A 15877-nucleotide genomic window follows, 5' to 3' on the forward strand; every position below is an offset into this window, starting at 1 on the left:
GACCAACTGGTTTTCTCCTGTCTCGAACGGGAATCCGGCCGAGGAAGAGGAAGGTAGCCAGGAGGGCAGCGTGGAGAGCGTCGAGTATGTCTCCGACAGTGGGGAGACGGAGGAGGAGTCCGAAGAGGAAGAGGAGGAAGATGAGGAACAGAACTCGCCACCCCCACCACCAGAGCCTCGAACTAAACGCCGTCACGAACCCGTGGCTCCGTCGGCTCCTCCAGCGGCCTCGAGTGCCCCGCCAGCTGCTCCTGTGGTTCCAAGTGCCTTGCCAGCTACTCCCATGGTTCCGAGTGCTCGCAGCACAAAGAGGACCAGGGACTCTGCTGCTGAGCCCGCGGGCCAGCCCTCTAAGGTGGCCAAACCAAGTGGATCTAAGGCTCGAAAGGCTTTGCCGCGGATGAGGGTCACCGTTCCCGTCACCTCAGCGTAAGTGCATTGTTCTTCTATCTTCTTCCAGTATTTGATTGAACTCATGCTTATTAGTCGAGTGAATTTAACTCGACAGAGCTGCCACCTCCGCCACCTCTCCGCCACGCCAGGGAGACGATCCCATGGATACGGACAATGTTGTCACATCCCAGCCAGGTGCATCGTGGCGATTCCGAGAGCTTACATTATTGCATCACGAATTCTGTCTTTGGTCTTGCCTTTTTCCTGTGGTCTCACGCCATTCGGTCGGGTTTCCCTCAGAGGTGATTTATGTGGAGGAGGGCGGCCAGAAGAGGTCCGAGCAAGCTGCGGTGCCTGTCCTTGAGGCTGTTCCACCGGTTACTACTCCCGCCATGGACGCGCCGCCGACTGAGACGATGCCGTCGACTGAAACGGCGCTTATCGCTGCTGAACCGACTGGAGCAGGACTTGGGATGCCCAAGGAGTCTCTTGTGGTGCCAGGTCCGTCGACTGTCCAGTACGACGCCCGACGCCTCCCGGAAGATCAGGTGGGAGCTGCTAAGGAGGCCATGGTGCAGGCGGAGTTGATGGCAGGTGATGCCAAGAGAGCGTACGACTCCATCGCGTCTGTGTACAAGCGAAGCTTAGAACTCCGGGACGATATCCGAGTAAGTGGGCTAGTAAGTATTTACTTTCCTCTTGTAACCGGGTGTAGTCCCCGAGACTTCGGTCGAGTGCTTGCACCGGCAGTTGTCTTTATACACATTTTCTTTAACTTGATCAGATCAAAGCTAATCTGTTCGAATGTTACCGGTGGGGGCACTCCGAGTGCACCTACTGGATGAGTCCCGGAGAGTAATTTTACTCAGGTCGGGTAGTAGTAACCTCATAGGCTTGTTTTTTGTTATGTATCTCAATAGGGCGGACCTGCTTGAGGTTCATGCCAGTGGGGTCAGTCTCAGTGAACCCACTGGGTGTAGTCCCCGAGACCGCTGTCGACTGCTTGCGTCGGCAGGGGTCTGAAGAACTTCGAGTTTTTATTGTTGTCCTTGTTGAATGTGTCTGACCGTCTCTTGGCGTTGACTTGCAGAAGACTTGCGAGATGGGATCAGCGCACGACACTCTGAAGGCTGAAAAGATTCAGTTTGCTGCGGAACTGGATGCAGCAATGCTTGCCTTGGCTGGTATGAAGGGTGCTCTGGCTGAATGAGAGAAGTCCTTGGAGGAGTCCCGTGAGGCAAACAAGGCATTGGTGGCCAAAATGGAGAAAATGGGGAAACAAAGAACCGAGCTGATGGGACAGATGCAGGTGATGAACAGGTGGTGCATAGCACAAGAGAAGTACGTCAGTGACTGGGCAAGGAAGATGATTGCGCTTCTCGGTGGTAAGTTCTGTTTTTCCGAGTGCTTCTTGACTGTGTATTTCATTCTGCACTTACTTTTTGCTGGTCTTGTCTTTGCAGTTTTTTGCATGGACGCTGAGGCTGAAGCAGCTGACGTTGAGCGGTCGGTTCTTCCGAACGTTCCACTCGGCGAGGACGCCAATCGAGACATGCTCCGAGCGCACATTCGTCTGGGCAAAGTGGGACCTTTCATCGGTCGACTGAGAGAGGTCGTCGGCCGAATCAACATGGAGCTGTGGCCCGAAGACGAGTCTCGGCAAGAGATGGAAGGGTTGATGACTCGGCTGGAGAAGGTCTCGAACCGAGTGCAGGCGTGGAAGAAGTCTGCGGCTCGCTGTGGTGCGGACGTGGCGCTGTCGCTGGTCCGAGTGCACTGCAAGGAGGCTGGCGCAGAGAAGCTGAAGGCGTTGCAAGTCGCCAACACCAAAAAGCTTCAATTCAAAGATTTCATGGAGACCTTCCTTGAGAGCACCACTCGCATCGCAGACGGGATCGACCTCGACACTTTCGTGGAGCCTGCCAGTCCCAGTGCCAGTCCTGACGACGATTGAGAAAACTTTTACCTCGGTATGCCGAGTGTTGGTTGTATGAAACTTTGGCCACTGCTGTTGGCCGTCACATTCGTGGTTCGGTGTGGATAAGCTTGATCTACACCGAAGCAACTATCTTTAGATGAACTTTGAATTTGAATCGAATCTTTTGCTCTTCCTTTGCCAAAGAGTTGTTGACACGATTTTGGCTCGTGGTTTTTGTTTGGCGTTTCTTGGTGAAGCCAATGGCAAACATGCGGAGCATGTAATTGTCAGTTGTCTTGACATCTGCATGAGCCTCACTGAGGGTCTGCTGAGTCTCCGAGTGGATATGTAGGATACACTCGAAGGCAATTGTGTACTTAGGCGATTCGTTATCGCGGCTAAGTCTTCGAGTGCGACTGTAAGGTCGTACTCGGAGTGAGTTGTTACTCATGTAATTGGTCAGTTGTCTTGACAAATACATGAGCCTCAATGAGGTTCTGCTACTCATATAATTGTCAGTTGTCTTGACACCTACATGAGCCTCACCGAGGGTCTGCTGAGTCTCTGAGTGGATCTGTAGGATACACTCGAAGGCAATTGTGTACTTAGGCGATTCGGGATCGCGGCTAAGTCTTTGAGTGCGACTTTAAGGTCGTACTCGGAGCGAGTTGTTACTCGTGTAATTGTCAGTTGTCTTGACATCTGCATGAGCCTCACCGAGGGTCTGCTGAGTGTCCGAGTGGATCTGTAGGATATACTCGAAGGTAATTGTGTACTTAGGCGATTCGTGATCGCGGCTAAGTCTTCGAGTGCGACTGTAAGGTCGTACTCGGAGCGAGTTGTTACTCATGTAATTGTCAGTTGTCTTGACATCTACATGAGCCTCAATGAGGTTCTACTACTCATATAATTGTCAGTTGTGTTGACATCTACATGAGCCTCAATGAGGGTCTGCTAAGCCTTCGAGTGGATCTGTAATATACACTCAAAGGAAGCTTTCTATTTAGGCGATTCTTGATCGCAGACAAGTCCCCGAGTGCGACGTTTAGTGCACATTCGAAGAAAGTTAGTACTTAGGTGATTCTGGATCGCGTCTAAGTCCCCGAGTGCGACGCTTAGTGCACACTTGGAGAAAGTTTGTACTTAGGCGATTCTTGATCGCAGCTAAGTCCCCGAGTGCGACGTTTAGTGCACACTCGGGGAAAGTTTGTACTTGGGCGATTCTTGATCGCAGCTAAGTCCCCGAGTGCGACGTTTAGTGCACACTCGGAGAAAGTTTGTACTTAGGCGATTCTTGATAGCAGCTAAGTCCCCGAGTGCGACATTTAGTGCACACTCGGAGAAAGTTTGTACTTAGGCGATTCTTGATCGCAGCTAAGTCCCCGAGTGCGACGTTTAGTGCACACTCGGAGAAAGTTAGTCGTTAGGCGATTCTTGATCGCAGCTAAGTCCCCGGGTGCGACGTTTAGTGCACACTCGGAGAAAGTTAGTACTTAGGCGACTCTGGTTCGCAGCTAAGTTTTTTTTTTGAGACCGGAGTCTGCGGCCGCGGAAGAATTTTGAATCTGCAAAAACTCAATCTGCTTTGTATTACTTCAACGATACTTGTTCTTTACATTGCTTCAGTCGACGGTCACGTGTAGAAGCGCTTCAGGAGATCTCCGTTCCATGCTCGCAGCTCGTCCGTTTCCCTGTCGAGGTTGTAGAGTCGATATGCTCCGTTGTTCAGCACCTTGGAGATGATGAAGGGTCCTTCCCAGGCGGGAGCCAACTTGTGAGGGCTCTGCTGATCCACTCGGAGCACCAAGTCGCCTGCTTGGAATGTACGACTCCTGACGTGTCGCGCGTGAAAACACCGCAGATCTTGTTGATAAATGGTTGAGCGAGTCAGTGCCATCTCGCGCTCCTCCTCTAGAAGATCCACTCCGTCTTGCCTCGCTTGCTCCACTTCAGCTTTTGAGAAGAGTTCAACTCGTGGAGCGTTGTGTAGCAAGTCACTCGGAAGGACTGCCTCTACTCCGTAAACGAGGAAGAACGGGGATCGCCCTGTAGATCTATTTGGGGTTGTGCGGAGACCCCAAAGCACCGAAGGCAGCTCGGTGACTCATGCGCCGGAGGCATGTCCCACTTCTCACAGGAGTCGAGGTTTCAAACCTTGCAGAATAAGTCCATTCGCCCGCTCCGCTTGTCCGTTTGTTTGGGGATGCGCCACAGATGCAAAATCCACTCGGATACCTTGGCCCGTACAGAAACTTTTGAATCTGTCCGAGTCAAAGTTTGTTCCATTGTCCGTGATTATGCTGTGGGGTACCCCAAATCTAGAGATGATGTCCCTGACAAACTTGATGGCCGTAAGGGCGTCGAGCTTCTTGATGGGCTTGGCTTCAATCCACTTTGTGAACTTGTCGACTGCCACCAACAGATGTGTGAATCCCCCTTGGCCTGTCCTGAATGGACCGACTGTATCTAATCCCCATACTGCAAACGGCCAAACAAGAGGGATTGTCTTCAATGCAGATGTTGGCTTGTGGGACTTGTTAGAGTAGAACTGACAACCTTCGTATCGGTCGACCATATCGTTCACCATTTCATTCGCCTGCAACCAGAAGAAACCAGCTCTGAATGCTTTGGCGACGATTGCTCTTGAGGAGGCGTGATGACCGCAGGTTCCCGAGTGAATTTCTACCAGGATTAACTGTCCCTCCTCAGGGGAGATGCATCGTTGAAGGACGCCTGAAACGCTTTCCTTGTACAACTGGCCATCAATGACAATGAACGACTTTGACCTGCGGACGATCTGTCTGGCTGGGATTTCGTCTTCTGGTAATTCTTGCCTCAGGATGTATGCAATAAACGGCACAGTCCAATCGGGGATGATAGCAAGAATCTCCATGATCAAATCAACCACAGCAGGGACTTCGACTTCAGTCGAATCTGTCGAGCTCTTTGGTTGTACTGGTTCCTCTGTGAAAGGATCTTCTTTAACGGAGGGAAGGTGAAGATGCTCGAGGCAGACGTCACTCAGGACTGGTCTCCGAGTTGATCAAAGTTTCGCCAATTCATCAGCTGCTTGGTTTTTCAGTCGCGGAACGTGGTGGAGTTCCAGACCTTCAAACTTTTTCTCGAGCTTCCTCACCGCATTGCAGTATGTGGTCATGGTGGGGTTCCTGACGTCCCACTCTTTCATCACTTAATTAACCACCAAATCCGAATCGCCATAGACCATCAGGCGACGGACGCCGAGTGCGATGGCCATGCGCAGTCCATAAAGGAGAGCTTCATACTCTGCCTCGTTGTTGGAGGAATCAAAGTGTAACTGCAACACATACTTGAGTTTGTCACCTTTTGGCGATATGATCACAACGCCAGCGCCGGAGCCATTCAACATCTTGGACCCATCGAAGAACATTGTCCAATGAGCCGAGTAGATGTGGGTCGGTTGCTGTTGTTCTACCCATTCTGCTATGAAGTCAGCCAGAGCTTGAGACTTTATAGCTTTCTTGGCCTCGAACTTGATGTCGCAGTATAACATCTCCATTGCCCACTTCGCCACTCGGCCTGATGCGTCCCGATTGTGTAGGATTTCCGACAACGGAGCATCAGAAACGACGGACACCGAGTGGTCTTGAAAATAATGAGCCACCTTCTTCGTAGTCATGTAAATCCCGTAGATAAGTTTTTGATAGTGGGGATACCTCTGCTTGGATGGAGTCAGGACTTCGGAGACATAATACACTGGCCGCTGAACCTTGTATGCTTTGCCTTCTTCTTCCCGTTCGACTGTGAGAACAGTGCTGATGACTTGATTTGTACCCGCGATGTACAGAAGAAGGGGTTCTTTACTGAGCGGAGCAGTAAGAACCGGCTGGGTGGAAAGTAGGACTTTGAGGTCGTCGAATGCGATTTGGGCCTCGTGTGTCCACTCGAAAGTATCTGATTTCTTCATGAGTCGGTACAGAGGAAGTGCCTTCTCGCCGAGTCGGCTGATAAACCTGCTCAAAGCCGCTAGGCAACCTGTGAGTCTTTGAACATCGTGTATTCTGACCGGCCGCTCCATGCGGACGATGGTCCCGATCTTTTCGGGGTTGATGTCGATCCCTCATTCGAAAACGAAGAAACCGAGTAACTTTCCGCTGGGAACGCTGAATGAACACTTGGCTGGGTTGAGCTTGATATCATACCTACGAAGGTTGGCCAATGTTTCTGCCAAGTCAGTCAGCAGGTTGGAACCTTTGCGTGCCTTGACTACGATATCGTCCATATACGCCTCCACATTCCGACCGATCTGGCCGAGGAGGCATTTTTGGATCATGCACATAAAGGTTGCTCCTGCATTCTTTAAACCAAATGGCATAGTGATGTAGCAGAAGCACCCGAATGGGGTGATGAAGGCTGTTTTTAATTCATCTGGGCCATACAGACGGATCTGATGATAGCCCGAGTAGGCATCAAGGAATGACAAACGCTTGCAACCTGCAGACGAATCGACAATTTGATCGATGTGGGGGAGCGGAAAATGGTCTTTCGGGCAGACCTTATTGAGATGCTTGAAGTTGATGCACATTCGGAGCGACTTGTCTTTCTTGGGCACCATGACAACATTGGCGAGCCACTCGGAGTGGTGTACCTCGCGAATGAAGTTGGCTACCAAAAGCTTAACCACCTCTTCTCCGATTGCCTTCCTCTTGTGCGTGGTGGACCGACGCAGCCGTTCTCGGACAGGCCGAGCGGCGGGATCCACATGCAGTCGGTGCTCAGCCAACTCCCTGGGTACACCTGGCATATCAGCGGGCTTCCATGCGAAGATGTCCCAGTTCTCACGGAGGAATTGGATGAGCTCGACTTCCTATTTAGGATCGAGGGTGGTGGAGATGTTCGTCGGGGCAGCGGTGTCGTCCGTCGGGTGGATGCTGACCTTCTTCGTCTCTCCCGCCGACTGGAATGCGGACTCCGAAGCTGGCTTCTTCGAACGCATCAAGTGAGCGGGGTCGACTGTTTTCTTGTACTCGTCAAGCTCGAGGACAGCCATCTGCCGACCGGCGATCCTCGATCCCTACTGCAGACACTCCTCGGCCCGCTGTCGATTGCCGGTGATAGTGATCACACCTTTTGGACCTGGCATCTTCAGCTTCTGGTACACGTAACATGGACGGGCCATGAAACGCGCATACGCCGGGCGGCCCAGAATTGCATGGTACGCACTCTGGAAGTCCACCACCTTGAACATCAGCTTCTCCTTGTGGAAGTTCTTGTCGGAGCCGAAGACGACGTCCAACGCGATCTGGCCGAGTGACTTGGCCTTTCGTCCAGGGACGACTCCATGGAACTGCATGCTGCTCTCGCTAAGTTTGGACATCGGAATGCCCATCCCCTTGAGAGTGTCAGCGTACATGATGTTCAAGCCACTGCCGCCGTCCATGAGGACTTTGCGCAGTCGGACTCCTTCCACCACCTGGTGGACGACCAGAGCCTGCCTCCCTGGGGTGGGTACGTGTGCTGGATGATCCGACTGGTCAAAGGTGATCGCAGTCTGAGACCGTTTGAGGAATGTAGGGTTGGTCGGCGTGGCCATGTTCACCTCCGTGTTCACCAGCTTCAGTCGACTCTTGCTCTCAACGTCAGCAAAAATCATCAGTGTTGCATGGACTTGGGGGAACAGATCCTCCTTGTCCTCCTCATCCTGTTCATTGCCCTTTTTGCTCGGTTGCCCTTCGCCGAATCCCTGGATCAGGAGGCTACATTGCCGAGTGGTATGCTTCGGATATATGGTGTTGCCCTCTTCATCCATCTTCGTGTGAATTGGACATGGCTGGTCCAGGATGGGGTTTCCGAACTGCTTCTTCTTGGGGGTGAACTGAGCCTTCCCCTTGCCCTTGAACTTGGCATTGGTAACAGCTGCGGCCTCTGCCTGTGGAGTGGACAGAGCTTTCTGCTTCTGCTTCCGAGTGCTATTCTCATCTCCATCAGCAACTGCTTTGTGCTTGCCGCTACGAATGCGGTCTTCTTCTTCGCCATTTGCATAGCGTGCCGCTATGTCCATCATCTTACTCATGGAGATGTCCCCTATTCGACCGAACTTCAGGTACAGATCTCTGTACCGCACACCTGCCTTGAAGGCGCAGACTGCTTGGTGCTCCATGACGTTCTCCACCGTGTGGTAGAGGGTCGTCCAACGCTGAATGAAATCGCGCAGGGGCTCATTCTGCTTCTGGACACAGTGCTGGAGCTCCACGAGGCCAGCAGGGCGTTTGCACGTCCCTTCGAAGGTCCTGACAAAGACTCGGGCCAGATCTTCCCAGCTGTAGATGCTTGAGGGAGCCAACTCGTTCAGCCATGCTCGTGTCGAGCCATCGAGCATCAGAGGGAGGTGTTTCATGGCGTCGTGGTCGTCCCCTTCTCCGATCTGGACTGCCACTCGGTAGTCGTCGAGCCACATTTCTGGCTTGGATTCTCCCGTAAACTTGCTGATCCCCGTCGCCAATCGGAAGTTGGGAGGGATGTCAGCCGAACGGATGGCTCGACTGAAACACTCGGGACCAGTGACGATGGTCCTGCTTCCACTCGGACGGTCCATAGCGTGACCATTGCGGTGTGCCCGGCCCCTGTCGACCCTCCTTTGGGTGATATGCCCTCTCGCGTCGGGTCTTGGATCATAAGTGTCACCGACTGAGTGCCGATCATCATGATGTCGGGGCCCGTAGGGCCCACCCCGCGGAGGGGTGCGTGAGCGGCGACGATCTTCGGGATTCATGGAACGGCTGCCTCCCCTGTGTCGCTGTTGAGAACCGGGGCTGTGAACTGACCGATGCGTGTTTGCGTCAACAGAAGTATTGTGAATCCTGTTGTGCGACTGGGAGACCGCCGAATTTTGCTGCTACGCCGTGTGCAGCAGGGCACGAATTTGCTCGATCCCTCTGCCAGCCTGTGAATCAGTCGGCTGGAGGGAATCGGCTATCTTGGCGGCGGCAGCCAGGTTGAGGACGGTGTGCGGAACACCTCCACGTTGCTCCGCCGAGTGTGCCGACTGGCAGAACGGCGGGGCTGACGGCGAGCGCCGGATGTTTCGCCGACCTCGTGCTCGTTCCGGCCAGTTTGGCGGGGACTTTCATGGGAGTTGGCCATGTGCACTTCAGCTGCAGGCCCGCGACCCAAGTACTCGGAAGGAATCTCAGTCGGAACTGAGTCCGAGCGCTAGGACGGCGGCGCAACCACAACCGACTCTAGGACTGCCACTTGTGAGGACGCGTTCTGGCGTGCCTGGGCGTGTTGCACCCAACGCTGGAGCCGCGGACGGCGGGACCGCTTGTTGCGGCCGCGACAGCGGCGTAGGTCGACACCGGAGCCGACTGCTGGAGAAGAAGGATACCGCGGGCGCCGGCACGGAAGTGCATAGCCCCGCGATTGGGGAGCGCCTCGACGTCGAGAGGGGCATTCCGGAGCCATGCCGAATCGTCGACGATGAAGGAGAGAGCGCCGAAGAGGATCTCGTGACCCATGCTCAAATCTCCACCGGATGACATGATGAAAAGATGTAGTCGCAAACTCGCCGGAAGTCGCTTAGACGCCTGCCCCACGGTGGGCGCCAACTGTCGTGGGTGTAAGTCTGACAGTAGATGTGTAGGGTACGAAAGGATGGGCAGAGCCTTAGCTACGGCGAGGTTGTATGAGTTCAGGCCCCTCTACGGTGGAGATAAAAGCCCTACGTCTCAGTGCTCTTGGGAGCTTGTTGTCGAGTGGAATATGGATTACAGTGAATTGCTCACCCCTGCACTAGTGGGGAAGGGCGGCTTATATAGAGTGCGCTCCCTTCACAACGGTTCGGTGCACAGGGGTGGAGTAGTGGCGAATAAATGCCTACGTTACAGGTAACGTATGTCTTAAATGCTAATAAAGGTACATGGAAACGTATGACCGTTGCCCTCCAAGGGGGTTACGATGTACAGAGTGGAATCCAGTCGGTAAGTTTGATACGCTCCGAATGCTCATCTCCGACTGGATGATGGAGGAATCGTCACCGACTGGATGATGGGAAGTCCTTAATTCAGTCGGAACTGACTAAGGGCCTTGTCCCTTATGAAGGGTAGTCCTTGGGTAGGCCCCACAGGGCAGGCCTATGACCCTACCCTAGGACTATAACCCCATCACCCGGCAAGCCCTTCTTGCTGGGAAGACGTCCAAGGCCCCGACAAGCCCTTCTTGCCGAGAAGACATCCAAGGCCCCTGCAAGTCCCCCTTTGCTAGGAAGATAGACAAGGCCCATCAAGCCTTCCTTGTCGGGAAGGCAGACTAGGCCACTAGAGAGGGCACCAGCCCGACAAGCCCCCTTCGACCGCCAGGTGTTCCCTCCTGCCACAATGCCACCGCTACCACAGCGCCAGCGCATCCCTCATGCACCAGCACAACACCCAGGTGTCGAAACACCTGGGTACGTGTCGATACCTTCCCGATGCAGGTCAGGAGACTGGTGAAGACTTTACTACCCCTGACACCGCGGTAGATGACTAACAATGAACCCTGTTCACTGTGCAGCTCGTGAACCCACTGTTGAGCACTGTTGGTGACCCCGTTGCCTATAAAAGGAGGCCCAAGGCTCAGTTCTATGGGGTTAGATTTTTTGTGCATTGGCCAGTAAGCAACCACTGTAGCAATTAATCCTACACCAAACACCTAATACAACACATAAAGCAGGAGTAGGGTTTTACGCACTAAGCGACCCGGACCTGGGTAAAAAAATTCCCGGTGCTGATCGCTAGCTCTGCTCTTAGCGCCACCCCTCTCCCCACTGAACGATCAGGGGATCCGTGGAGGTTCCCATAGGTGTCGTCCCCGACATCTTTGGCACGCCAGGTAGGGGGTGGAAGGTCGCGTTAATTTGACCTAGCCATCAGCGCACCAACTTTTCTTCATGCCATGGCTCCCAAAAAGAGGAGCGCTCCGGCGACCGACACACCTGCACCCAATGCTCCTGCCCCCGCATGGATGCGAGAGGGTGCGGGCGCTGGGGTCCTGAATTTCCACAACATTCTAGAGAGCAAACCCGGGCGAATGGTATCGTCCGCAGCCGCGACAACCATACACATGCCTGTACAACAAAGGAGGTAGCTGCGCAGCTTACAGGTGGCGCGGCTACTTCAAAGGACGCGAGGGTGCCTTCCAAGACGCCAACACGGACGCACACACCGCGGGCTGGCACGGTGGACCGCGCCAGAACTGCGCTGATTCGCCACCCCCACGAAGAACCCGTGGACCTCGTTCCCAGGACACGCAAGGCCGACACGCACGCTCTGGAACCAGATGGGGCGGCGTACCATCGCGGGACCAAGGGAGCACTCCTTCTGACGTAGTTAGAAGTAAGAGCCCCTCGTGGTATTCGTAGATATCGCCACCACCCACGCCGACAGAAGCTCTGTAGCGAGGTCAGCTGCTCCTGGACTTGCCTCCAACAGCGGACAAGCTCGGGGAGTGGAGGACCACCGTCCAGAGCCTAATCGCCCTCGCCAATGGGGATGAGCCGCAGCAGGGAGGGACGTCAAAGAAACCCTCCAGCAAGGATGCCCACGACCATACCGAGAAGGACGGGGCTGCCACCTGCACGGTACATTCTACCCCGCGGTGGCGGCAACAAGTTATCGTCTCTGACAATTCGACCGGGTCTTCCGACCCATGGACCCGCCGCGACCAACAAGATGTTCTTTGCGAGCAGCACAAGGAGGATGCGCGTACTCTTATTTAGCGACGGCGAGAAACACGCTGTTAATCATACAGGCGTGCTGGAGCCGCAGCGGACACGCCAGCGTCGGGGTATCCTTGTGACCTGCCTTACGAGGTGGGTTGTCCAGCGTGTACTCACGAATTGTGGCAGGTCCAGTGGCCCAGCTCTCGTACCTTCAAGCCGGAGATCCCGAAGAAGTACGACGGCAAGACCCACCCGTCAGAGTTCTTGAGCATCTACACCATTGCGGTGCAGGCTGCAGGGGCCCCAGACAACAAGATATTGGCCAACTACTTCCCGTTGGTGCTCAAGCCCAATGTCAGGTCATGGTTGATGCACCTACCCAAGAACTCCACTTCCTCCTCGAAGGAGCAGTGTCACGACTTCGGCGGTGCCTTCATGGGCGGCCACCGAGCCCCTGGCCAAGAGATAGTGACTTGCACATCATCCCCCATAAGGAGGGTGAGACTTTGCGGAGGTACATTCAGAGATTAGCCGCATACAACACAACATCCCGAATATTCACCCAACCGCCACCATCACCGCGTTCCATCATAACGTGCGCAACCGAAAGATGCACGAGGAGTTGGCGATGAACAAGGTCAATTGTGTGGCCGAGCTATATGCCCTGGCGGACAAGTGTGAACGAGTGAAAGAAGGGAGGAGGCTTCCTGGCGAAGGCGCCGGTGCGGAGGCCGGCTCCGAAGATGAAGACGCCAACGTTCCCACGAAGAAGGTGAAGCCGTGTTTGCCGTCGAGACATCCGGCAACGCCGACACGTCCAAGAAGGCAAAGGTTGAGGCCCCCGGCAAGGATGCTACCGGGTGCGGCTCTTGCCAGGCCTTGGCGGCCGTCGACAAGCCGGATGGCTCTGGCACCCAGTAGTGCAATATCCACTACACCAAAGGCCACGACCTCCAACACTGATGGCAAGTTGAAGAACTTGCCAAAAAGCAGAGGGCTGAGTACCAAAGGCATGACTAGGAGAAGGCCCGGGACGATGGCAAGGGGTCTGGCAGGAGGAAGGGTAGCTAAGGGAGTCACCCCGGCAAGCCCAAGAACAAGAAGGTGAAGCTCGCGCAAGCGAGAGAAAGGAAGGAGAAGGATGAGGAGGAGGACTACCCAGACAATGACTCCAGCGACCATGAATTCCAAAGGGCGATGGATATGATGTACTTTGATGGTGGCGCGTCCCTGCACTCTTCCCACTTCCAACTAAACAAGTGGGCGCGTGAAGTGAGCGCGGCAGGGCCGTCCATCGGCGTCCATAAACCCTTGAAGTGGTCGCATACGCCGATGATCTTCGATTCTAAGGACCACCCAGAGCGTGTTACAAGGTCGGATGTTTGCCGTTGTTGGTTTCCCCAACAATCCGCAACCTCAAGGTGACTAAGATGTTGGTGGATGGCGGGGCCGGTCTAACCCTCATCTCCCTCGATGTGATGCGGAGTTTGCAGATTCTCGATGAAGATCTCGAGGAAACGAGAACGTTCGAAGGGATCAACCCCGGGAAGATCCAACCGAAAGGGAAGATCACGCTGCAAGTAACTTTCGGCAACGACCAGAACTACCAGACGAAGAAAGTTTTCTTCAACATTGCCGACAACCCGTTCGCGTATAATGGGATCCTCGGGCGTCCTGCACTGGCCAAATTCATGGCAACCTCCCACTAAGCCTACTACACCCTAAAAATGCATGGGCCGGTCGGGTTATCATCATCAATGCCGACAAGAAGGACACACTCATATGGACCAACCGCCTCTACCGGGAGGCAGTGGCAGAACCTGCCGCCAAGGCGCCTTCTACCGCTACTGGGACCCTCGGGGAGAAGAAGGCCGGCAAGAGGGCCTCCCACGCTGACTACGCTGCCGGCAAGGACGCGGCGAAGAGCTCCACTGCCCAGAACAAGAAGTCCAAGGGAGCCCCGCCAAAGACCAAGAAGTTGCCCGCCCGGGAGGATGGCACGGGTGGAACTTTCACCATAAGTTCCACCCTTGACAGCAAATAGGAAAGCGTGCTCATCGCCTTCCTGTGGGCGAATCGTGATGTCTTTGCAAGGCAACCATCACATATTTGCAGTGTTCCCAGTAAGGTGATTGAGCAACATCTCACTGTGTGCCCCCAAGTGCAGCCGGTCAAGCAGAAGGTGAGGAAGCAAGCCCTGGAAAGGCAAGAATTCATTGTCGAGGAGATCAAGAAATTAGAAGCAGTGGTCTAGTTAGGGGAGTCATCCATCCTACATGGGTGGCCAATCCGGTTGTAGTGCGCAAGGAGAATGGTAAGTGGTGGCTTTGTATCGACTTTACCGGTGTCAATAAAGCTTGCCCAAAAGACCCTTTTCCCTTGCCGCGCATCGACCAGATTGTCAACTCCACTACTGGCCGCGACCTGCCGTCCTTCCTCGACGCCTACTCAGGGTACCACCAGATCTTTATGACCGAGGAGAATGAAGAGAAAACCGCATTTATCACCCCCTGTGGCACGTACTACTTTGTGCGAATGCCCTTTGGGTTGAAGAATGTTGGTTCCACGTTTGCAAGAGTGATCCAAATTGGTTTTGAGCCCCAGCTCCACAGGAATCTGGAAGCCTACATGGATGACATAGTGGTCAAGACCAAGGACAAATCAACACTTGTGGAAGCTCTGGAAGAGACATTTGCCAACTTGCGCAAGATCTACCTCAAGATCAACCCCAAAATGTTCGTCTTCGATGTCCCATCTGGCAAACTTCTGAGGTTCTTCGTGTCCCAATGCGGGAACGAAGCTAACCCCTTCAAGATTAAGTCCATCAAGCAAATCGAGACACTAAAGCACGTCAAGGATGTGTGACGGCTAGCCGATTGTGTAGTTGCCCTCAGCAGGTTCATTTCCAAGTCTACCAAACGTGCCATGCCATTCCTCAAAATCTTGAAGAAAGCAAGGCCAATGGAATGGACCCCTGAGGCGTAAGCGGTGCTATAAGACCTGAAGAAGTACCTTTCCTCTGCGCCGATCCTGGTAGCGCCTAAACCACAAGAGCCACTACTCTTGTATCTAGCGGCAACCAACCAAGTGGTCAGTGCTGCCTTGGTGGCGCAGAGGGAACACAGTGAAGATACATCGGCAAAGGCGACGCCATCGTGAGTGGAAGCACACTACGGCTACCAAGGAACCCCGGCAGAGTCCGGGAGCGATCAAGAGAAACCCCCGCCAACAGGCGGGCCAGTGCAGAAGAAGAAGTTGGTGCAACGTTCAGTCTATTTCGTCAGCTCCCTCTTGTAGGGGGGCCTAGCGAGATACTTTGGAGTGCAGAAATTTCTTTTCAGCCTTCTCATGGCCTCGAGAAAGCTATGCCACTACTTCCAAGTGCACGAGATCATCGTCGTCACTCGCTTTTTGCTGCAAAGGGTTTTGCGAAACCCCGATGCAACTGGAAGGATCTTGGAGTGGGTGTTGGAATTATCCAGCTTTGGACTCAAGTTCGAAAGCACATCAACCATCCAGAGTAGGGCCTTGGCAGAATTCATTGCCGAATGGACGCCAACACCAAACGAATAAATACCAGAATTAACCCTCATAGGCAAGGAATCTAACCAGGAATGGATCATGTATTTTGATGGAGCATTCTCACTTCAAGGTGCTGGGGCCGGCGTGCTACTAGTCGCACCTACAGGAGAACACCTCAAATACGTAATCCAGATGTACCTTCCTCGGGAGAAGTCAACCAACAACACCCCTGAATACGAAGGGCTACTTGTCGATCTGAGGATCGCCATAGATGTGGGGATGAGGAAGCTCCTCGTCAGAGGTGTCTCACAGCTAGTTGTCCAGCAAGTCAACAAGGACTATCAGACCCCACTTATGGAAGATTACGT

The sequence above is a fragment of the Hordeum vulgare genome, chromosome 7H (assembly GCF_904849725.1).
Source record: "Hordeum vulgare subsp. vulgare chromosome 7H, MorexV3_pseudomolecules_assembly, whole genome shotgun sequence".
Lineage (NCBI taxonomy): Eukaryota > Viridiplantae > Streptophyta > Magnoliopsida > Poales > Poaceae > Hordeum > Hordeum vulgare.